Source organism: Lolium perenne, chromosome 2, assembly GCF_019359855.2.
Source record: "Lolium perenne isolate Kyuss_39 chromosome 2, Kyuss_2.0, whole genome shotgun sequence".
Lineage (NCBI taxonomy): Eukaryota > Viridiplantae > Streptophyta > Magnoliopsida > Poales > Poaceae > Lolium > Lolium perenne.
Window position 1 is genome coordinate 204,105,076 of NC_067245.2, and position 19,143 is coordinate 204,124,218.

Below are 19,143 nucleotides of genomic sequence, written 5' to 3' on the forward strand. Positions count from 1 at the left end.
AGATTAAGTTTCAGCGGTTGCTTTCAACTTATAACATGTATATCTCATGGATAATTGTCAATGTAAAGTAATATAACAAGTGCAATATGCAAGTATGTAGGAATCAATGCACAGTTCACACAAGTGTTTGCTTCTTGAGGTGGAGAGAGATAGGTGAACTGACTCAACAATAAAAGTAAAAGAATGGTCCTTCAAAGAGGAAAGCATCGATTGCTATATTTGTGCTAGAGCTTTGGTTTTGAAAACATATAGAGAGCATAAAAGTAAAATTTTGAGAGGTGTTTGTTGTTGTCAACGAATGGTAGTGGACACTCTAACCCCCTTGCCAGACAAACCTTCAAAGAGCGGCTCCCATTTTATTTTATTTTTGTGTGGCACTCCTTCCAACCTTTCTTTCACAAACCATGGCTAACCGAATCCTCGGGTGCCTGCCAACAATCTCATACCATGAAGGAGTGCCCTTTTATTTTTGTTTTATTATGATGACACTCCTCCCCACCTTTGCTTTCTCAAGCCATGGCTAACCGAATCCTTCGGGTGCCGTCCAACAATCACATACCATGGAGGAGTGTCTATTTAGGTTAATTAATTTGGGACTGGGAATCCCATTGCCAGCTCTTTTTGCAAAATTATTGGATAAGCGGATGAAGCCACTAGTCCATTGGTGAAAGTTGCCCAACAAGATTGAAAGATAAACACCACATACTTCCTCATGAGCTATAAAACATTGACACAAATCAGAGGTGATAAATTTTGAATTGTTTAAAGGTAGCACTCAAGCAATTTACTTTGGAATGGCGGAGAAATACCATGTAGTAGGTAGGTATGGTGGACACAAATGGCATAGTGGTTGGCTCAAGGATTTTGGATGCATGAGAAGTATCCCCTCTCGATACAAGGCTTAGGCTATCAAGGTTACTTGAAACAAACACAAGGATGAAGCGGTGCAGCAAAACTCACATAAAAGACATATTGTATCTTCCTTGTTGCTCAACCCAATACTAGAAATTATCTAGACCTTAGAGAGACCAATTATGCAAACCAAATTTTAGCAAGCTCTATGTATTTCTTCATTAATAGGTGCAAAGTATATGATGCAAGAGCTTAAACATGAGCACAACAATTGCCAAGTATCACATTATCCAATACATTATAGCAATTACTACATGTATCATTTTCCAATTCCAACCATATAACAATTAACGAAGCAGTTTCAACCTTCGCCATGAATACTAAAAGCTAAGAACACATGTGTTCATACGAACCAGCGGAGCGTATCTCTCTCTCCCACACAAGCATTTATTCAAACAAAAACAAAAAGAAAAACAAACAGACACTCCAAATAAAGTACATAAGATGTGACCGAATAAAAATATAGTTTCAAGAGAAGGAACCTGATAATTTGTCGATGAAGAAGGGGATGCCTTGGGCATCCCCAAGCTTAGATGCTTGAGTCTTCTTGAAATATGCAGGGATGAACCACCGGGGCATCCCCAAGCTTAGAGCTTTCACTCTTCTTGATCATATTGTATCATCCTCCTCTCTTGACCCTTGAAAACTTCCTCCACACCAAACTCGAAACAAACTCATTAGAGGGTTAGTGCATAATCAAAAACTCACATGTTCAGAGGTGACACAATCATTCTTAACACTTCTGGACATTGCACAAAGCTACTGGAAGTCAATGGAACAAAGAAATTCATTCAACATAGCAAAAGAGGCAATGCGAAATAAAAGGCAGAATCTGTCAAAAACAGAACAGTCTGTAAAGACGAATTTTATTGAGGCACCAGACTTGCTCAAATGAAAATTCTCAAATTGAATGAAAGTTGCGTACATATCTGAGGATCACTCACGTAAATTGGCATAATTTTCTGAGTTACCTACAGAGAATTTTGCCCAGATTCGTGACAGCAAGAAATCTGTTTCTGCGCAGTAATCCAAATCTAGTATCAACCTTGCTATCAAAGACTTTACTTGGCACAACAATGCAACAAAACTAAGATAAGGAGAGGTTGCTACAGTAGTAACAACTTCCAAAACACAAATACAAAACAAAGTACTGTAGTAAAATAAACACATGGGTTATCTCCCAAGAAGTTCTTTCTTTATAGCCATTAAGATGGGCTCAGCAGTTTTAATGATGCACTCGCAAGAAATAGTATTTGAAGCAAAAGAGAGCATCAAGAGGCAAATTCAAAATACATTTAAGTCTAACCCACTTCCTATGCATAGGAATCTTGTAAATAAACAAGTTCATGAAGAGCAAAGTAACAAGTATAGGAAGATAGAACAAATGTAGCTTCAAAAATTTCAGCGCATAGAGAGGTGTTTTAGTAACATGAAAATTTCTACAACCATATTTTCCTCTCTCATAATAATATCCAGTAGCATCATGAGCAAACTCAACAATATAACTATCACATAAAGCATTTTTATCATGAGTCTCATGCATAAAATTATTACTACTCCCAACATAAGCATAGTAAATTTTATTAGTTGTAGTGGGAGCAAATTCAACAAAGTAGCTATCATTATTATTCTCATCATCAAATATAGGAGGCATATTGTAATCATAATCAAATTTATCCTCCATAACAGGTGGCACCAAAAGACCACTATCATTATAATCATCATAAATAGGAGGCAAAGTATCATCAAAGTAAATTTCCTCCTCAATGCCCGGGGGACTAAAAAGATCATGCTCATCAAAACCAGCTTCCCCAAGCTTAGAATTTTCCATATCATTAGCAACAATGGTGTTCAATGTGTTCATGCTAATATGTTCCATGGGTTTTTTAATTTTCGGATCAAACCATCCATGTCTTAACTCGGGAAATAGAATAAGAAGCTCATTGTTGTCCATTATGCCTAACTAGTGTAAACAAGAAACAAAAAGATGCGATTGCAGGATCTAAAGGAAATAGCTTCGAGCACACACACAATGGCGCCAGAAAAGTACCTACACTGAACCGGAGTATGAGTGCCTTTTACCTTTCCTCCCCGGCAACGGCGCCAGAAAAGTACTTGATGTCTACGGGAGCTTCTATTCTTGTAGACAGTGTTGGGCCTCCAAGAGCAGAGGTTTGTAGAACAACAACAAGTTTCCCTTAAGTGGATCACCCAAGGTTTATCGAACTCAGGGAGGAAGAGGTCAAAGATATCCCTCTCAAGCAACCCTGCAACCACAAAGCAAGAAGTCTCTTGTGTCCCCAACACACCTAATAGGTGCACTAGTTCGGCGAAGAGATAGTGAAATACAGGTGGTATGAATATATGAGCAGTAGCAACAGCGCCAGAAAAGTGCTTTGCTATCCAGGACTGGCGTGTGGTCGATGGTGGTAATATTGCGGACAGTACAGATGCAGTAAAATAGTAAACATGCAGCGATAGCAGTATTTAGGAACAAGGCCTAGGGATTATACTTTCACTAGTGGACACTCTCAACATTGATCACATAACAGAATAAATAAATAGATGCTAGACTCTACACTCTCTTGTTGGATGATGAACACCACTAACTGTGTAGGATTACACGAACCCTCAATGCCGGAGTTAACAAGCTCCACAATATTCGATATTCATGTTTAAATAACCTTAGAGTGCAAGATAGATCAATATAACCAAATAGATCACATCAATACCATCATAGTAATAGTTAACTTCATAATCTACAAGAGATCACAATCATAAACTACGCCAAGTACTACATGATGCACACACTGTCCACATTACATCATGCAGGAGGAATAGAGTACTTTAATAACATCACTAGAGTAGCACGTAGATGAATAGTGATACAAAGCTCATATGAATCTCAATCATGTAAGGCAGCTCATGAGATCATTGTATTGAAGTACATAGGAGAGAGATTAACCACATAGCTACCGGTACAGCCCGGAGCCTCGATGGAGAACTACTCCCTCCTCATGGGAGTCAGCAGCGGTGATGAAGATGGCGGTGGAGATGATGAAGAAGCCTTCCGGGGGCACTTCCCCGTCCCGGTGGCGTGCCGGAACAGAGACTCCTGTCCCCCAGATCTTGGCTTCGTGATGGCGGCGGCTCTGGATGGTTTCTCGTACCGTGGCTTTTCCGTATCGAAGATTTAGGCCAGGGACCTTTATATAGGTGAAGAGGCGGAGTCGGAGGGTCGAAGAGGCGGTGAGAGGGTAAGGCGGCGCGGCCAGGGCCTGGGCCGCGCCGGCCTACCTCCTGGGGCCCATGTGGCCCCCCTCTGGCGACTCTCGGGTGTTCTGGATGCTTCCGGGGATTCTAAGATGCTGGGCGTTGATTTCGTCCGATTCCGAGAATATTTCCTTACTAGGATTTCTGAAACCAAAAACAGCAGAAACAAAGAATCGTCCCTTCGGCATCTCGTCAATAGGTTAGTTCCGGAAAACGCATAATAATGACATAAAGTGTGCATAAAACATGTAGATATCATCAATAATGTGGCATGGAACATAAGAAATTATCGATACGTCGGAGACGTATCAACCATCCACGGGTGTGGTAGCGGAGGGTAATACCGAAGCATCTCCCTCTTCTAACGCATCCGTGACATTAACCTCTTTGGTGGGAGCCACGGGACGGGGCGGAGTCAAAAGCTCGGAAATCATCTTTCTCATGCTTTCCATTTGAGCTTCCATGGATGACCTCAACGAATTGATATCATCCATGGTGACCATATTAGAGTCCCCTTCCATAGGTCCATCGTCCGTCATACTCTTAGGCGGTTAAGCCCGAATTAAGAGCCGAGGCTTTGATACCAATTGAAAGGATCGTATGCCGCACCTAGAGGGGGGGGGGTGAATAGGTGCTACCCAATTTTTAGTTCTTTTTCAATTTAGGCTTGACACAAAAGGTAAATTCTCTAGATATGCAACTAAGTGAATTTACCTATATGACAAGGTAAGCAACTACGCAAGATATAGCTACACAATATAAGAGATAGAATAGGATAGAGGTAACCGAGAGTGGAGCACACGATGACACGGAGATGATTCCCGTAGTTCCCTTCCTTTGCAAGAAGGTACGTCTATGTTTGGAGGAGTGTGGTTGCTACGAAAGCCAAACCAACAGCCACAAAGGCTTCACTCAGATCTCACGTGAGCAACGCCACGAAGGCCTAGCCCACTTCCACTAAGGGATTTCCTCGAGGCGGAAACCGGGCATTTATAAGGTTCTTGGGGCACACATCCACAACCAAATTGGAGGCTCCCAAATCTGTAACAATACAACAATCAACAACAACACATCAACAACAATCAACTAGGGAACCAAATAGGAACACTAGCAAGAGATCCCTCAAACAAATGAGGGGGAAATGTAAATCGCTTCGGTGAGGATGTAGATCGGTTTCTTCTCCTTCGAATCTCCAAAGATCAAGAGCTTTGGTTGGGGGAGGAAGGAGATCTTGCAAATCTTGTGTTCTTGAGGTGGCTCTAATGGAGGTGAGACTTGGCAGGATTTTGTGCAATGATTGAGCAAGGAGCAAGGTAGTAGAAGGGGGGTATAAATACCCCTCTCCAAAATCCAGCCGTTGGGGCTTCCGGAGGCCCGGATAATCCGGCCCAAGTGCCCCCCCCCCCCCCCGCGGAAAATCCGGCCATTGGGACAAAACCAGGACAATGTCTGGCCAATTATCCGGCCCCAGTCCAGAGCTCCTTTTCTTCAGGTCCTTAGCCATTTTCGAGGGCCCCAGATATTTTGGAAATATCCGGCCCGGATAATCCGGCCGTGGGACAAAATCAGGCAAATATCCGGGCAAATGTCCGGCCCCTATCCAGAAGCATACTGAGCCACAATTCCTCAAGTCCTTAGCCGAAAAATGGGTGTAAATGCCCTAGAGGGCAACCCCATGTTCGATTCAATAAAGTGTGCCGTACTGGGCTGGCCCGCTTCTGAGAAGCCTACTGATGTCCCAACTTATATAACAAAAAACGTATTCTAACGCCTGTATTTAGATAAGAAAAGCGCGGATATTTTGGAAATATCCGGCCCGGATTATCCGGCCTGGTGATCCTTTTCAGCTTCTTTTTGAGATGACTAACCACATCCATCACACATATAAATGTATCCTGTTGTGGGTATACTTTATGGGTATATCAACGGCATGGCCTAGATCCGGCAAGCCCGGGTGGCCCATAGTTGGTGGTGAGGCATGTGGCCCATCGGGCGGCCCAGTTGCTGTAGATCGTGAAGGATGAAGTCCAGCCCAGGAACGAGGAGCCGGATCCTAACTGACCTACGGAGGAGGCCGGATCCGTGGAGGCCCATGAAGTATCCGGATCCAGCGTGACCTAGAAGGAAGGCGGATCCTTGACGTACACGGCAAGACTTTGTACCATAGTTAGGCAACTTGTATTCCGGCTAGGACTCTCCGTGTAAACCCTAGATCCGTGCGCCTTTATAAGCCGGATCCCGGGAGCCCTAGAGGCACAATCACAACTCATTGTAACAACGCGAAAGCGCCCAGATAATTCCAGACAAGCAGCAGTAGGCCCTGTCTTCGTGCAGGTGTTCCGAAGCTGGGTAAATCGCGTACCACCGTCCCGTGTGCACTCCGCCCTATGGCCCCTACTTCTTCTCCCCCTCGTGAGGATCCCTCCTCCGAGGTACCGTTGAATAGGCAACGACAGTTGGCGCCCACCGTGGGGCCTGTGGCGTCTGGAGGCCGGAACCGGGAGGGTTCCGCCATGGGAAGCTACGACGACACCATCGCTGTGGGGCGCGTCCTCTACGCCGGAAATCTGCCGATCGTCCCTCCGGATGAGTGCTGGATTCCGGCTAGGACAAACCCCGTCAAGCTCTCCATCGTCCCAATAGGCGGCATACACATCTTCATCGGGGAAACCGTCGATTCCGACGGAAACCCACTGGTAAGTAACGCAGACGCGACCGCCGCAGAGCTGGACGCTGTCGCGAAGATCCGATCTGAGATGCAGGAGCTTCCCAAGGAAGATTCCGCCTTGGATCTGGAAATTTCAAAGCCCACCCAATCCGCCCCTGAGCAGGAAACAACGGTGGAAGACCAATGCAGATCCGCCTGGGTCTCCCAGGTGTTAGAAAAGCAGAGGTGCCACTTCGTACACTTCTTGGCCCATACCGCCGGAACCGCCCCTCAAGAAGGCGGAGCTGGTCCTGAGCAGGTAGAGGCACCAGAAAACGGCGCAGATCCGAATCAGGCTGAGCCTGTCGGAGAAAGCGAAGCTCCGGTTGAAGAGTCGATTTTGGGCAATCTGAGCCCAATTTCCGGAGATACCCCCTCCGTAGATACTGACGAGTTTAACCGCAAGCTAGGAGAGTATGGTTTCGGTGATCAGCCTGAAGTCGACTCCGCCCAGCCTAAGCAGGTTCTCGCAACTGTAGCAGCGCTGGGACAAACTGGATCTGAAGAGCCAACCAGCCAATCCGACCCTCAGCCATCCCAACAAGGATCTCCAATGTCTCGGGAGCGACCCCGCAGGGATTCTTCCTCAGAGGAGCTCCTGTCAGCAGAAGAGATGGTCGCGCGAGCAGCTCTTAACACACCTATAACCCCGGGCGACGCCGCAGATCTGGAGGCTCCAGAAGCCACTAGACAGGAAATGCTGGCCACTGCCAAGAAGCTCGCCGAGACCGAAGCCGCGTTAAGGGAAGAGAGGGCAGAAGCTGCAGGATTGGCGGAAAATTTCGACAGACAGGATCGCGAGATTACTGCCACACTCGAGCAGGTCAAGAGCATGAGGGCAGAGTGGGAAGTAAAGATGATCTATGCGTAGGCGGAGGCCGATCGAATTGTTAGAGAAGCAATCCCGCCTCGCAGAATACCCTTCAACACGCCCGCAGAGCACCGCCCGCTGGAAACCCCAAAAGGCAACATGCAAAAAGCTGCGGAACTTTTGAAGAAGAAGGACGAAGAGGTTGATATCAACTACCTCCGCACACTTGTCGCTTCAGCAATGCAGCAGCAAAGCAAGGCAGACACTTCGCGCAGGTTGGAATCCAATCCGGATAATTGTGTATCTACCGCGCAGAAGGACGCCCGCGCCGATCGGCATCTCGATGATGAATCACACACCGGATCCTCGGAGCGCAGAAGAAGAGTCAGGGAACACCCAAATCCGATCCCTGTTCCATCACAGACGCCTTCGTCAGATCCAAGAATGGGAAAGGATGCGATGTACTCTGGACGAGACAAATACCGCAACCCCTCTCCTCCACCTAACGGTTACCCGCGACCCCCTCGCCGCCGTAGTCCAGCCGGAAACACCAGGCCCCCAGGGCATGGTGGGATTGTTATCCGCGACAACGTGCTGCCAAGAAACCGAAACAGGGAGCGCTCGCCGGAACCACGCCGGAACCAGAACAATGTTCATGAGCCCGGGCCTAGGAGAGGTCGGAATGAAGACCGCGGCCCAGAGCCTCGTCGGAGCCGGGGCCCAGAGCCTCGTCGGAGCCGGGACCCAGAGCCTCGTCGGAGCCGGGACCCAGAGCCTCGTCGGAGCCGTGACCCGGAACCTCGCCGGAACGACCAGGGCAGTCAGCGCCAGGGCGAAGGCAGCCACAGGAGCCGGAGCCAGCACCAGGAAGGCCGAGGAGAATCAGATGGCGGAAGCAAGAAATCGGACCGCCCACCTCGCAGGTCTCCCTCACCACCACCTAGCGGTGGCGGCGGAGGTGGAGGCGGAGGCGACGCCCGGAGCACTCGCTCTCGCACACAATCCCCTCGCCACGGCCCGCGCGACGCACGGATCGCCTTAACGAATCTGAGTAACCGACTACATTGGTCCGAAGTGCTTTGGCAGGATGATTCGAGAGGAACCAAAGCCAAGGATGAACCTCAAGCTACCCGGAAACCTGAAGCATTATGATGGCACCGAAAGGCCGGATACCTGGATTGAGGATTACTATAATGCTGTAACCTTTGCCGGAGGAACCCCTAACATCGCCTGCCGCATGCTCCAGTTGTACCTTGTAGGTCCAGCCCGGATCCGCTCGGTGACCTCGAGAAGAACTCCATCTTTTGCTGGTTCGACCTGAAGACCGCTTTCGAGAAACACTTCGTAGGCACCTACAAAAGACCTGCCACGGCAAGCGACACCGCAAGCCTCGCATCCGAGAAGAAGGGAGAAACCTCAAGAAACTACCTCACACGATGGTTGGCATGCAGGAACGAGTGCGAAAACGTCGACCACACCACCGCCATGTACGCTTTCATTGGTGGACTGCAGAGGGGAGGATTGCTGAGGCATACGCTCACTCGTTTGGCTAACTCAAGCAAGCTGACTTTGGATGAGATGATCTCCATTGCCAGTAATCACACTGCCGCCGATGATGACGCAGGCGGTGATCTCGCAGCTACAGCAATCCCCCTGCATCAACAAAAGAAGAACCGTGATAACGGTAGCAGCAGCAGCCATAAGCGCAAGAACCCTGATGACCAGAAGAGTGGCGGATCCGAGATGGTCGCCATGGCGTTTCAACGCGGAGGTTCAGGAGGCGGAAGAGGACGCGGACATGGAGGCGGAGCCGGCAGGGGTCAGCAGCATACATCTGAGGTCACAGCTGGCGGATCCCGCGCCCCGCAAACCTACGAGGAGTACAGAGACATGCCCTGCCTGGCCCACCGGATCCGGTTCTGAAGTCCACTCACACCAACCGCAACTGCAAGTGGGTCAATGATCTAAAGAACGACCCGGAGGCAGGATACAAGCGCGCCCGGAAGCACCGCCCACGCGGCAAAGGTGGCAAGGGCAAGAACAAAGACAAAGAGGAAGATAGTTCCGAGGCGATGGATGAGGATGATAACTCGCCGGATCCCAAGGCAGGATCCGCAGGTAAATCCAACCCATTCGATAAAAAGAGCGTAGGGGCTTACCACACTTTCCTCGGGACCCCAACAGTACGCGCCTCCAAGTCAGCTACCCGGATCCTGAACGCCATAGTTCCGGCTGTGCCGCAGTACGTCAGGTGGTCGGAAATCCCGTGCACATTTGATAGGAAGGATCACCCCGCAATTGTGCCAAAAGAATGCTACGCCTTGGTTGTAAGTCCCCGCATAGATGGGTATGATTTCTCCAAGTGCCTCATGGATGGCGGAGCCAGCCTGAACATCATGTACCTGGAGACTCTGGAGCGGATGAACCTCACCAAGGAACAGCTCAAACACGGCACAACCGAGTTTCATGGCGTGGTTCCGGTAAGAAGGCGAATTCCCTCGGCAGCATCACACTTCCCGTGGCTTTTGGCGATGTTCATAATTTCCGCGAAGAGAAGATCACGTTTGAAGTTGTGCCCTTCAAGAGCTCCTACCATGTCAACTTCGGCAGGCCCACCTACCACAAGTTCCACGCAAGAGCGTGCTACATCTACAACAAGCTCAAGATTCCGGGTCCTAAAGGTATGATTACCGTTACCGCAGACTACAAAAAGGCTCATGAGTGCGAGTTAGGCGAAGCCGCCTTCGCAGAGTCTGTGATATCCGGAGAAGAGCTGAAAGGCTACAGAGCCGCGGTGGATCCGACTGAGATGCAGACCACCAAGAAGCAGATCTCCGAGCAGAAAACCTCCTTCAAGGCCGCGATAGAAACCAAGAAGCACGACCTGATCAAGGGCGACTCTTCCAAGCAGGTTTCAGTCGGAGCCAACATGGACCCCAAATAGGAAGACGCGCTCGTCGAGTTCCTCCGCGCTAACATGGATATCTTCGCATGGCAACCTTCTGACATGTCCGGAGTACCTAGGGAACTCGCCGAGCACTACCTCAACATAAATCTGGGGGCTAAACCGGTGAAGCAAGCTATGCGACGCTTTGGAGACAAGAAGCGCCGCGCCATAGGAATGGAACTAGCAAAGTTACTAGAAGCAGGTTTTGTAATAGAAGTTATCCACACCGATTGGGTCGTGAATCCCGTCCTTGTACCCAAAAAGAACACTGAAATACTAAGAATGTGCATCGATTACTCTGGCTTGAACAAGCATTGCCCGAAGGATCCGTTCCCCTTGCCGCGCATTGACCAAGTCATTGATTCGACGGCGGGGGCGGAACTTCTGTGTTTTCTTGATGCGTATTCCGGGTATCATCAGATCCGGATGAAGGAATCCGACCAAAAGGCGACTTCATTCATTACCCCGTTTGGTACTTACTGCTATGTTACTATGCCCTTTGGTTTGAAAAACGCAGGTGCCACCTACCAACGTACGATGCAGCGGTGCCTGAAGGACCAAATTGGCCGGAACGTGCACGCCTACGTCGACGACATCGCGGTCATGACCCGGAAAGGATCCGACTTGATCAGCGACCTCACAGAAACCTTCGACAACCTCCGCAGGTACAAGATGATGTTGAATCCGCTGAAGTGCGTCTTTGGCGTGCCAGCCGGAAAACTCCTTGGCTTCATAGTCTCTCACAGAGGCATTGAGGTTAACCCGGAAAAGATCAAGGCAATCCTGTGCATCAAACGGCCAACTTGTCTGAAAGATGTGCAACGACTAACTGGTTGCGTTGCAGCAATCAGTAGGTTTGTTAGCCGTCTTGGCGAGAAGGCGCTACCTCTGTACAAGCTGCTGAAGAAAACAGACAAATTTGTCTGGGACGACGCAGCTGACGCAGCTCTTCGAGGGTTGAAGGAAATACTCACCTCCCCATCTATCTTGGCAGCTCCAGCAGAGTCAGAGCCAATGCTCCTTTATCTGGCAGCTACCAACAAAGTCATCAGCCTCATCATCGTGGTGGAGCGAAAGGAAGAAGGTCATGAATATGACGTCCAAAGACCTGTCTACTATATTAGCGAGGTGCTGACGGAGTCAAAGCAAAGATACCCTCACTTTCAGAAGCTAGCCTATGGAGTGTTCCTAGGCAGCCGGAAGCTGAGACACTACTTCCAAGAGCACCCAGTAACAGTTGTGAGCAAGGCTCCGCTGTCGACAATTCTCAACAACGCTGACGCAACAGGACGTACGGCTAAATGGGGCATCGAATTATCCGCCTTCGACATCGCTTACAAACCTAGGACTGCGGTTAAATCCCAAGTCCTGGCAGATTTCGTCGCAGATTGGACTGAAGCTCCGGACGCAAGTCTGGAGCCGGAACCAGAAACATGGGTTATGCACTTCGATGGGTCCAAGCGGCATCAAGGCTCAGGAGCCGGAGTCACCCTGAAGTCCCCTACCGGAGAAGAACTGCAGTATGTCCTACAGATCCACTTCGAAGCTACAAACAACATGGCGGAATACGAGGCTCTACTACACGGACTGCGCATCGCTAAGAAAATTGGGATCAAGCACATCATATGCTGTGGAGATTCCGACCTGGTGGCACAACAAGTAGCCGGAACCTGGAACGCCAGAAATTCCGTCATGGCGGCCTACAGAGATGAAGTTGATGAGATCGCCAAGTGCTTCCTCGGATACGAAGTCAAGTATGTCAGGAGAGACGATAACACAGCGGCAGATATGCTATCCAAGCTCGGATCCGGCAGGAAGCAAATTCCGCCTGGCATTTTCCTGGAGCATCTCCGGATACCCTCGGTGAAGGGCGCTAACCCGGAAAACCCAGAGGTGGCAGTGTCTCCGGCTAGGGAAGTGATGGCTATCATTCCGGCTTGGACACAGCCTTTCCTGGACTACCTCATTGATCAGAAGTTGCCAGAGGATGAGGTCCTCGCGCGACAGATCGTCAGACGAGCGAGAACCTACACAATTGTTGATGGACAGCTCTACAAACGAAGTGCAGCAGGGGTGTTTCTCAAGTGCGTCTCCAATCAAGATGGCATTGAGATCCTCAGAGAGATCCACGCAGGGGATTGCGGGCATCATGCCGCTCCCAGGTCACTCGTTGCAAAAGCTTTTCGGTTAGGGTTCTATTGGCTCACAGCTAAAGAAGATGCTGACAAAATAGTCAAGACCTGCCGAGGTTGTCGATTACGCTACTCAACCAAACGCTCCAGCCCAAGAGCTGAAGACCATACCTATCACCTGGCCATTTGCGGTCCTGGGGTTCGATATGGTTGGTAAGTTAAAAGATCATCTCCTGGCGGTTTTGAATACCTCCTGTCAGCCGTTGACAAGTTCATCAAATGGATCGAGGCAAAGCCACTGAGAAAAGCCGATGGTGCTACGGCACTAAAATTCGTCTGCAGCCTCGTGATGAGATTCGGCATCCCACACAGCATAATCACAGATAATGGCACAAACTTCGCTCAAGGAGAATTGAGGGATTATTGTGAGACAGTAGGGATTCGATTGGACCTTGCATCTGTGGCTCATCCACAATCCAATGGACAAGTCGAAAGGGCTAACGGCCTAATATTATCAGGAATTAAACCGCGCCTTGAAGAACCGTTGCGACGAGCAGCTGGAGCTTGGGCTGACGAGTTGGAAGCTGTTTTGTGGAGTTTACGAACTACCCCTAACAGATCAACATGGTTTACCCCATTTTTCCTGGTATACGGATCCGAAGCCGTGCTTCCCTCCGACATCATCCACGATTCACCACGAGTTTCCGCCTACAATGAAGAAACAGCTGACGAGGCCAGATAGCTATCTGTGGACCTGATTGAGGAAGCTCGGAACCTAGCTGACCAGCGCTCCGCCATCTACCAGCAGAAGCTCCGACGCTATCATAGTCGTCGAGTTCGGAATCGCTCCTTTATGGCAGGAGACCTGGTCCTCCGCCTTCGACAGGTGAAAGAGCATAAGCTGCAATCTCCATGGGAAGGACCCTTCGTCGTTAGCAAAGTGCTTCATAACGGGTCGTACTACCTTGTTGATTTCCGCGAGCTGAGGGATAGACCTGCTAACTGGCACCGGAAACGCAAGCGTGAGGATCCGGATGACATCTACGATGAAACAGATCGCCCTTGGAATATCGCACAGCTACGTCCTTTCTACACTTAGCATATTTTTTCCGAGTTACAAACTCTGTAATAGTTATACATGATCAATGAAATAAAGCTTATGGTTCACTCTTTGAGTCTTTTACCTCCTTTACTTGTTCATTTTAGATCGTGTATGTTTTTCCGACTAAAACCGCAGAGCTGGATGTTTCCGCCTAGGCGTGTATAAAAGTTGTGATTTTCAAAATCGTCCTTTAGGACGTAAGTTTAAGTTTTCTGGTGGAAATTTTTTTCGTTGCGAACTCGTGGATTCCTGGTAGCGACTTCCGGCACCTAGGCTGGGGGCTTGTTTCCGCGGTTATGGACGGACGCCATTGGGCTTCGTCGCCGCAGGCGAGCGTTTCCGGCCAAAGGTTTTCCGGCTCGTGGAAGGTCAAATGAATAAGCCGGAAAATTAACAAACCAGCACTTGCTTTTTACAAACGAAACATGCAAATAATTCAAAAGGATAGCAGGATAATTTTTCCGCCCATGCATAATTGTTTCGTCCCGAGATACTTAAGAATTTAAAGTTATATTACAAACCCTCGCTGGGGCCAAAATGATGCATTGTTTTTCCCGCAGGAATAAAAGCTTTCACTCCCCCTTAGCCGGAGAAGTCTTGCCCTCTGAATCTTTTTTCTCGGCGTCTTCGGCCGGAGATGACACGTCTTCGTCACTTTCTTCTTCTTCTTCAGCAGCAGCAGTGCTGGTCTTGGGTTCTTCTTGGGGAGCGTCCTTGGAACTGGTCCAGGTATATTGGGTTCCGGATTCCGCAGGTCGCGCCTTTGCGTCGAGTTCCTTTTGAAGTTCAGCTTCCAAGGGCTCGTCTGCAGCAAGGACGACCTTGTCGTATAATTCCTCATGCCGGATCCTGCGCGCGATACGGGTGTCGTAGCCGCTCACTGCATCCAGGAGCGCGTTGACATCCGCATCCGGAGGAACGCCTGTGGTTACCTGATCAAGATCAAGATCAGCATTATGTGCTAAGCACATGGTCAAGGCCATTGCAGCTGCGCCTCGGGCTGATGATGCTTGCAGATCCGTCACCAGCTCCGGAAGAACGTCCATCTTTCCAACAAGCTTGCGAACGTTGCAAGTGCGACTCCTCTTGATGGACAAGTTATAGCATATCTTGCGGGAGGCGGAGATGAGATCTTTGCAATCATCGCCTGCAAGTTGAAGAAGGTCATCCCGTGGGAATAGATTCCGGCGCTGTTCTGGATAACCAAGCGGCTCTGCATAAGATAATCAGGATATAAGCATGCAATTTGAGCATAAAGTAAAAAGTCGGAGCAAACATCTGGACAAGGTTTCAGTATCGTACCCAAGATGTTCTCGTTGAGCAAGTCCCAGTGATGCTCCGCGGTCTCCATATATTTCCGGAGACCATTGAGCTCTTTCTGCTGCCTCTTGATGGTTTCGCTGTCAGCATTTTTCTTCAATATCAGCTCGCCCTTTTCCCTGATATGCTCGGAGTTTTTCTCCGCCAGTTGCTTCTCGGCCTGCTCCCTCTTTAGTTCCGCCTCCTTTAATTTCGTTTCCAAATCTTGGTACGAGGAGCGCAGGTTCTCAAGTTCAGACGAGGCTGTCGCAAGGGAAGAGGATGCGCCTATAATAACATAAGTTAACAGCAAGTTCAAAATCGGAATATGGCTAATAACGAAGAAGGCGGAAACCAACCTTGGGCGTCCGCCAGTTGCTTGGTCAGTTCCGCATTCTCATCCTTCAGAGTCCGGATATTTTCCGCCTGATTCAGAGTTACGCGGCGCTGAAGGGCAATGTTCTTGTGCAGCTCATAGTGCAGCGCCTGCTGTTCCTGTAAAGCATAGACAGAGCAGGAGTAAAAATTCCGCCTGTAACAGTGGTTTCTCCAAAGCATTACTGCCGGAACTTTTTCGCCATAATGCTTGGGGGCTACTGGTCCAATTTCAAAACTTTCCCGGAAGTAATCTTTCTCTAATCATCTAAGCGCTAACTATTTTTTGAGTTTCCGCCTACATGCTTGGGGGCTACTGGGGAGTACCTTTTGCTTGCAGATGAGCTTGTCGAGGAACTGGCCGACATTCTTCTTGAAGTCCTGGATTTCCGATGTCCCGGAGTCAGGCTTCCCCCAGGCGTTGTTCAGCATGGCGTTGAGCAAGTCTTGCTCAAGCTCCCACTTCTCCGCCTCGGACAGCTTGTTGAAAAACTTGGTAGCATACGCCTTGGGGGTGGAAGTGGTGTCAGCCAGATCTCCAAAGTTCTTCGGAAAAACGACGATGTCGCCTGCGCCGTCTCCAGCCTTCTCGGAAGAAGTGACTTCAGCCTCTCCTTGGCCTTGTTTTTCCGCGTCTTCTTGGGCAGGGCCTTTGGCCTTAGGATCTTCTCCGCCCACATTCTCGCTGCTAACCGGAATTATTTCCGGTGGAGTGTTTGCGGCAGGAGGGGGAGATGGATCAGCCTGAGGGGGAGACGGTTGAGGAGTAGGGTGGGAAGTACTTGGCGGAACTGGAGTAGAAGGACCAACAGCCGGAGACTTTTTCATATATTTGGTGATAGGTTCTTGGCTGGTGGTCCGCGTGGCAGTGGTGCTCGGATTCCTGCAAACAAGTGAAAGGGATTAAGTAAGAAATAATTTCGCCAAGATAAAATTGCATCATGTTCGGAAACTTACGGGGCGCCGGGGATGATGGGGCGTGAGCGCTGGCCTGCTGTTGAGAGCATCCTCAGGCGCGCACGTTCCACTTTCCTCGAGTCTAGCGGAGGTGGCTTTGTGGTCTTGGGTTTCTTGGCGGAGGCCTCGCCGCTAGCTCCGACTTCAGAGCCGGAAGCTTTGGCGCGGGGACGTTTTGTAGGTCGAGGGGCCGCCTTGCGGGGTGCCTGGTCCTCTTCCTCCTCATCGTCGTCCGGAACCTCCTCCGCCGCGTCGCCGCTGACAGGGACACGAAGAATGGTGCGGAAGTTTTCCTCCGCCAAAGTGTTGAGCTGGAAGGAAATGAATAAGAGTTAGAGTTAACATCCAAAAACTTGTGAAGTTTGAAGCAACGAAAAGAACAAAGCTTACCGGAGGACATTGGTCGTTTGTGTAGATGTCCTTGATCAGTTCCGGGACCTGTTGGCCCCTCGGAATCTTCACCAACGTCTTGAACCTTCTCTTCAGGGAGTCGGCTGGAAGATCGTGGCGGGTAACCCGGAGAAGATCGTCCGCCCCGGTATAAGCGCACATCAGGCGCGCGTTGTAGCGTAGAGGCTGGATTCTCCGGGAGAACCAGCTAAGGGTGAGCTGGGCTCCGGTCAGTCCGTCGTGGACTAGCCAGGAGATTCTCCGCGCTGCCTTCTCCAAGATCGGGGTTTGGGCGAGCGAAGGAACGAAGCTCCAGCTTGCGAGCTCTTCCGGAGGCTCGTTGATGAATTGGGGCAGGCCATCATGGACATCCGGAACTGAAGCGTTCTTCTCATAGAACCATCCGGCGTTCCAGTACCGGACGGATTCGTGCGAGTCGTGGGGAGGATACATGCGGCTAGGGCGGAGCATAAACGTCATGCTCCCGCAGTTTACCATTGCTTTGTCCTTGGTTTCTTTCTTCACCCGGAAAAAGAATTGCCATAGCTTGACATCTGGCCGGATCCCAAGGTGCCCTTCGCAAAGAGTTACGAAGTTGGACAGGCGAAGGTATGAGTTTGGGCAGATGTTGTGGGGCTGGAGCCCGTATGTGTTGAGCACGGAGAGAAAAAACTCCGAGCAGGGAAGTGAAAGTCCGCGTTCCACCCAGGCCTTGGTCATAACAATTTCTCCGGCTTCGGGCTTGGGGACGTCGGAGTCACGTGTGAAACTCCAATGAGTGGAGATCATGCCCTCGTTCTGGAGCTCTCTAAGCTCCACATCAGTAGTTGCGCAGGGCCACCACTGACCTCGCTCTCCTTCACGGATCCGGACCTTAGACGCCCTCTTGTTTTCCGCCTCCTGAACCTTGGCAGCCATCCTAGCTTGTCCCTCGAGTTCTTCTTGAAGTTCTTGAAGGGAGGGGATCCGGCCTGGAGCGGTGCTGGAAGATGCGGAAAAAGGTTGAGCTAGTCTAGTGTCGGAAACATATGGTGGCAGGAATGATATGGGATCCGGGCATATGGGTTCTAGTTGATTGGGATCCGGGCTACTCGGAGAGCTACCAGTACAGTGCGACGAATCGAGTGGCATGCTTCCGGCTGCGCCCATACAAAGTGTTTGAGTACCCGGATCACTTAGTCTATCTTCTACACTAAGTCTATCTTCTACGAGGCCGGCGCACTTACCGCTAATGGCGCGGTGGCTCGACGGAGCTCCGGTGAAGACGAGGTCGCCGGACTTGAAGAAAATCGCCCCGCGTGACCACGAATCGGCGGCGGGGAGAAATTCCCGTTCAACCGCAGGAATCTTGGCGCGAGGGGAAGCTTGGTTTGGTGGCGCGCGGGGCTCACCGTGGCGAAGTTCGCCGGAGTCGAGATCTAGCGGGCGGCGCGGAGCGAGGAAGAAGACGACGTGGTGAGGAGAGGTGAAAGAATGAGAAGTTACCGAGCCGCGGGGTATTTATAGACCGCACGCGGAGATTCGGGATTCAGATCCGACGGTGGAAACGGAACGGTCGCACCGTTGGATGGATGACACGTGTTTTAGGTCAAGTGCGGTAAAACGACGTAGAGGTAACTTAACCATGCACTCCCGAAAATTCCGGCTAAAGATTTGCATCTGCGAAAATTTAGCGCGGGAAATGAGTAGGTTGTGCGCGGGAAAAGTGGAGCTTCCGTTGTTGTACGTGATCTGAAGGTGAAGGATTTCCGAAGGAATGAACCCGGAATCAAGTAAGAAGTTTTGAAGCTCTTCAAGATTCTCTTCGGATCCGAGTAAATGAAGTCGGAGGAATGATGAATCTCGGAGAACTTCGGGGGCTACTGTTGTGGGTATACTTTATGGGTATATCAACGGCATGGCCTAGATCCGGCAAACCCGGGTGGCCCATAGTTGGTGGTGAGGCATGTGGCCCATCGGGCGGCCCAATTGCTGTAGATCGTGAAGGATGAAGTCCAGCCCAGGAACGAGGAGCCGGATCCTAACTGACCTACGGAGGAGGCCGGATCCGTGGAGGCCCATGAAGTATCCGGATCCAGCGTGACCTAGAAGGAAGGCGGATCCTTGACGTACACGGCAAGACTTTGTACCATAGTTAGGCAACTTGTATTCCGGCTAGGACTCTCCGTGTAAACCCTAGATCCGTGCGCCTTTATAAGCCGGATCCCGGGAGTCCTAGAGGCACAATCACAACTCATT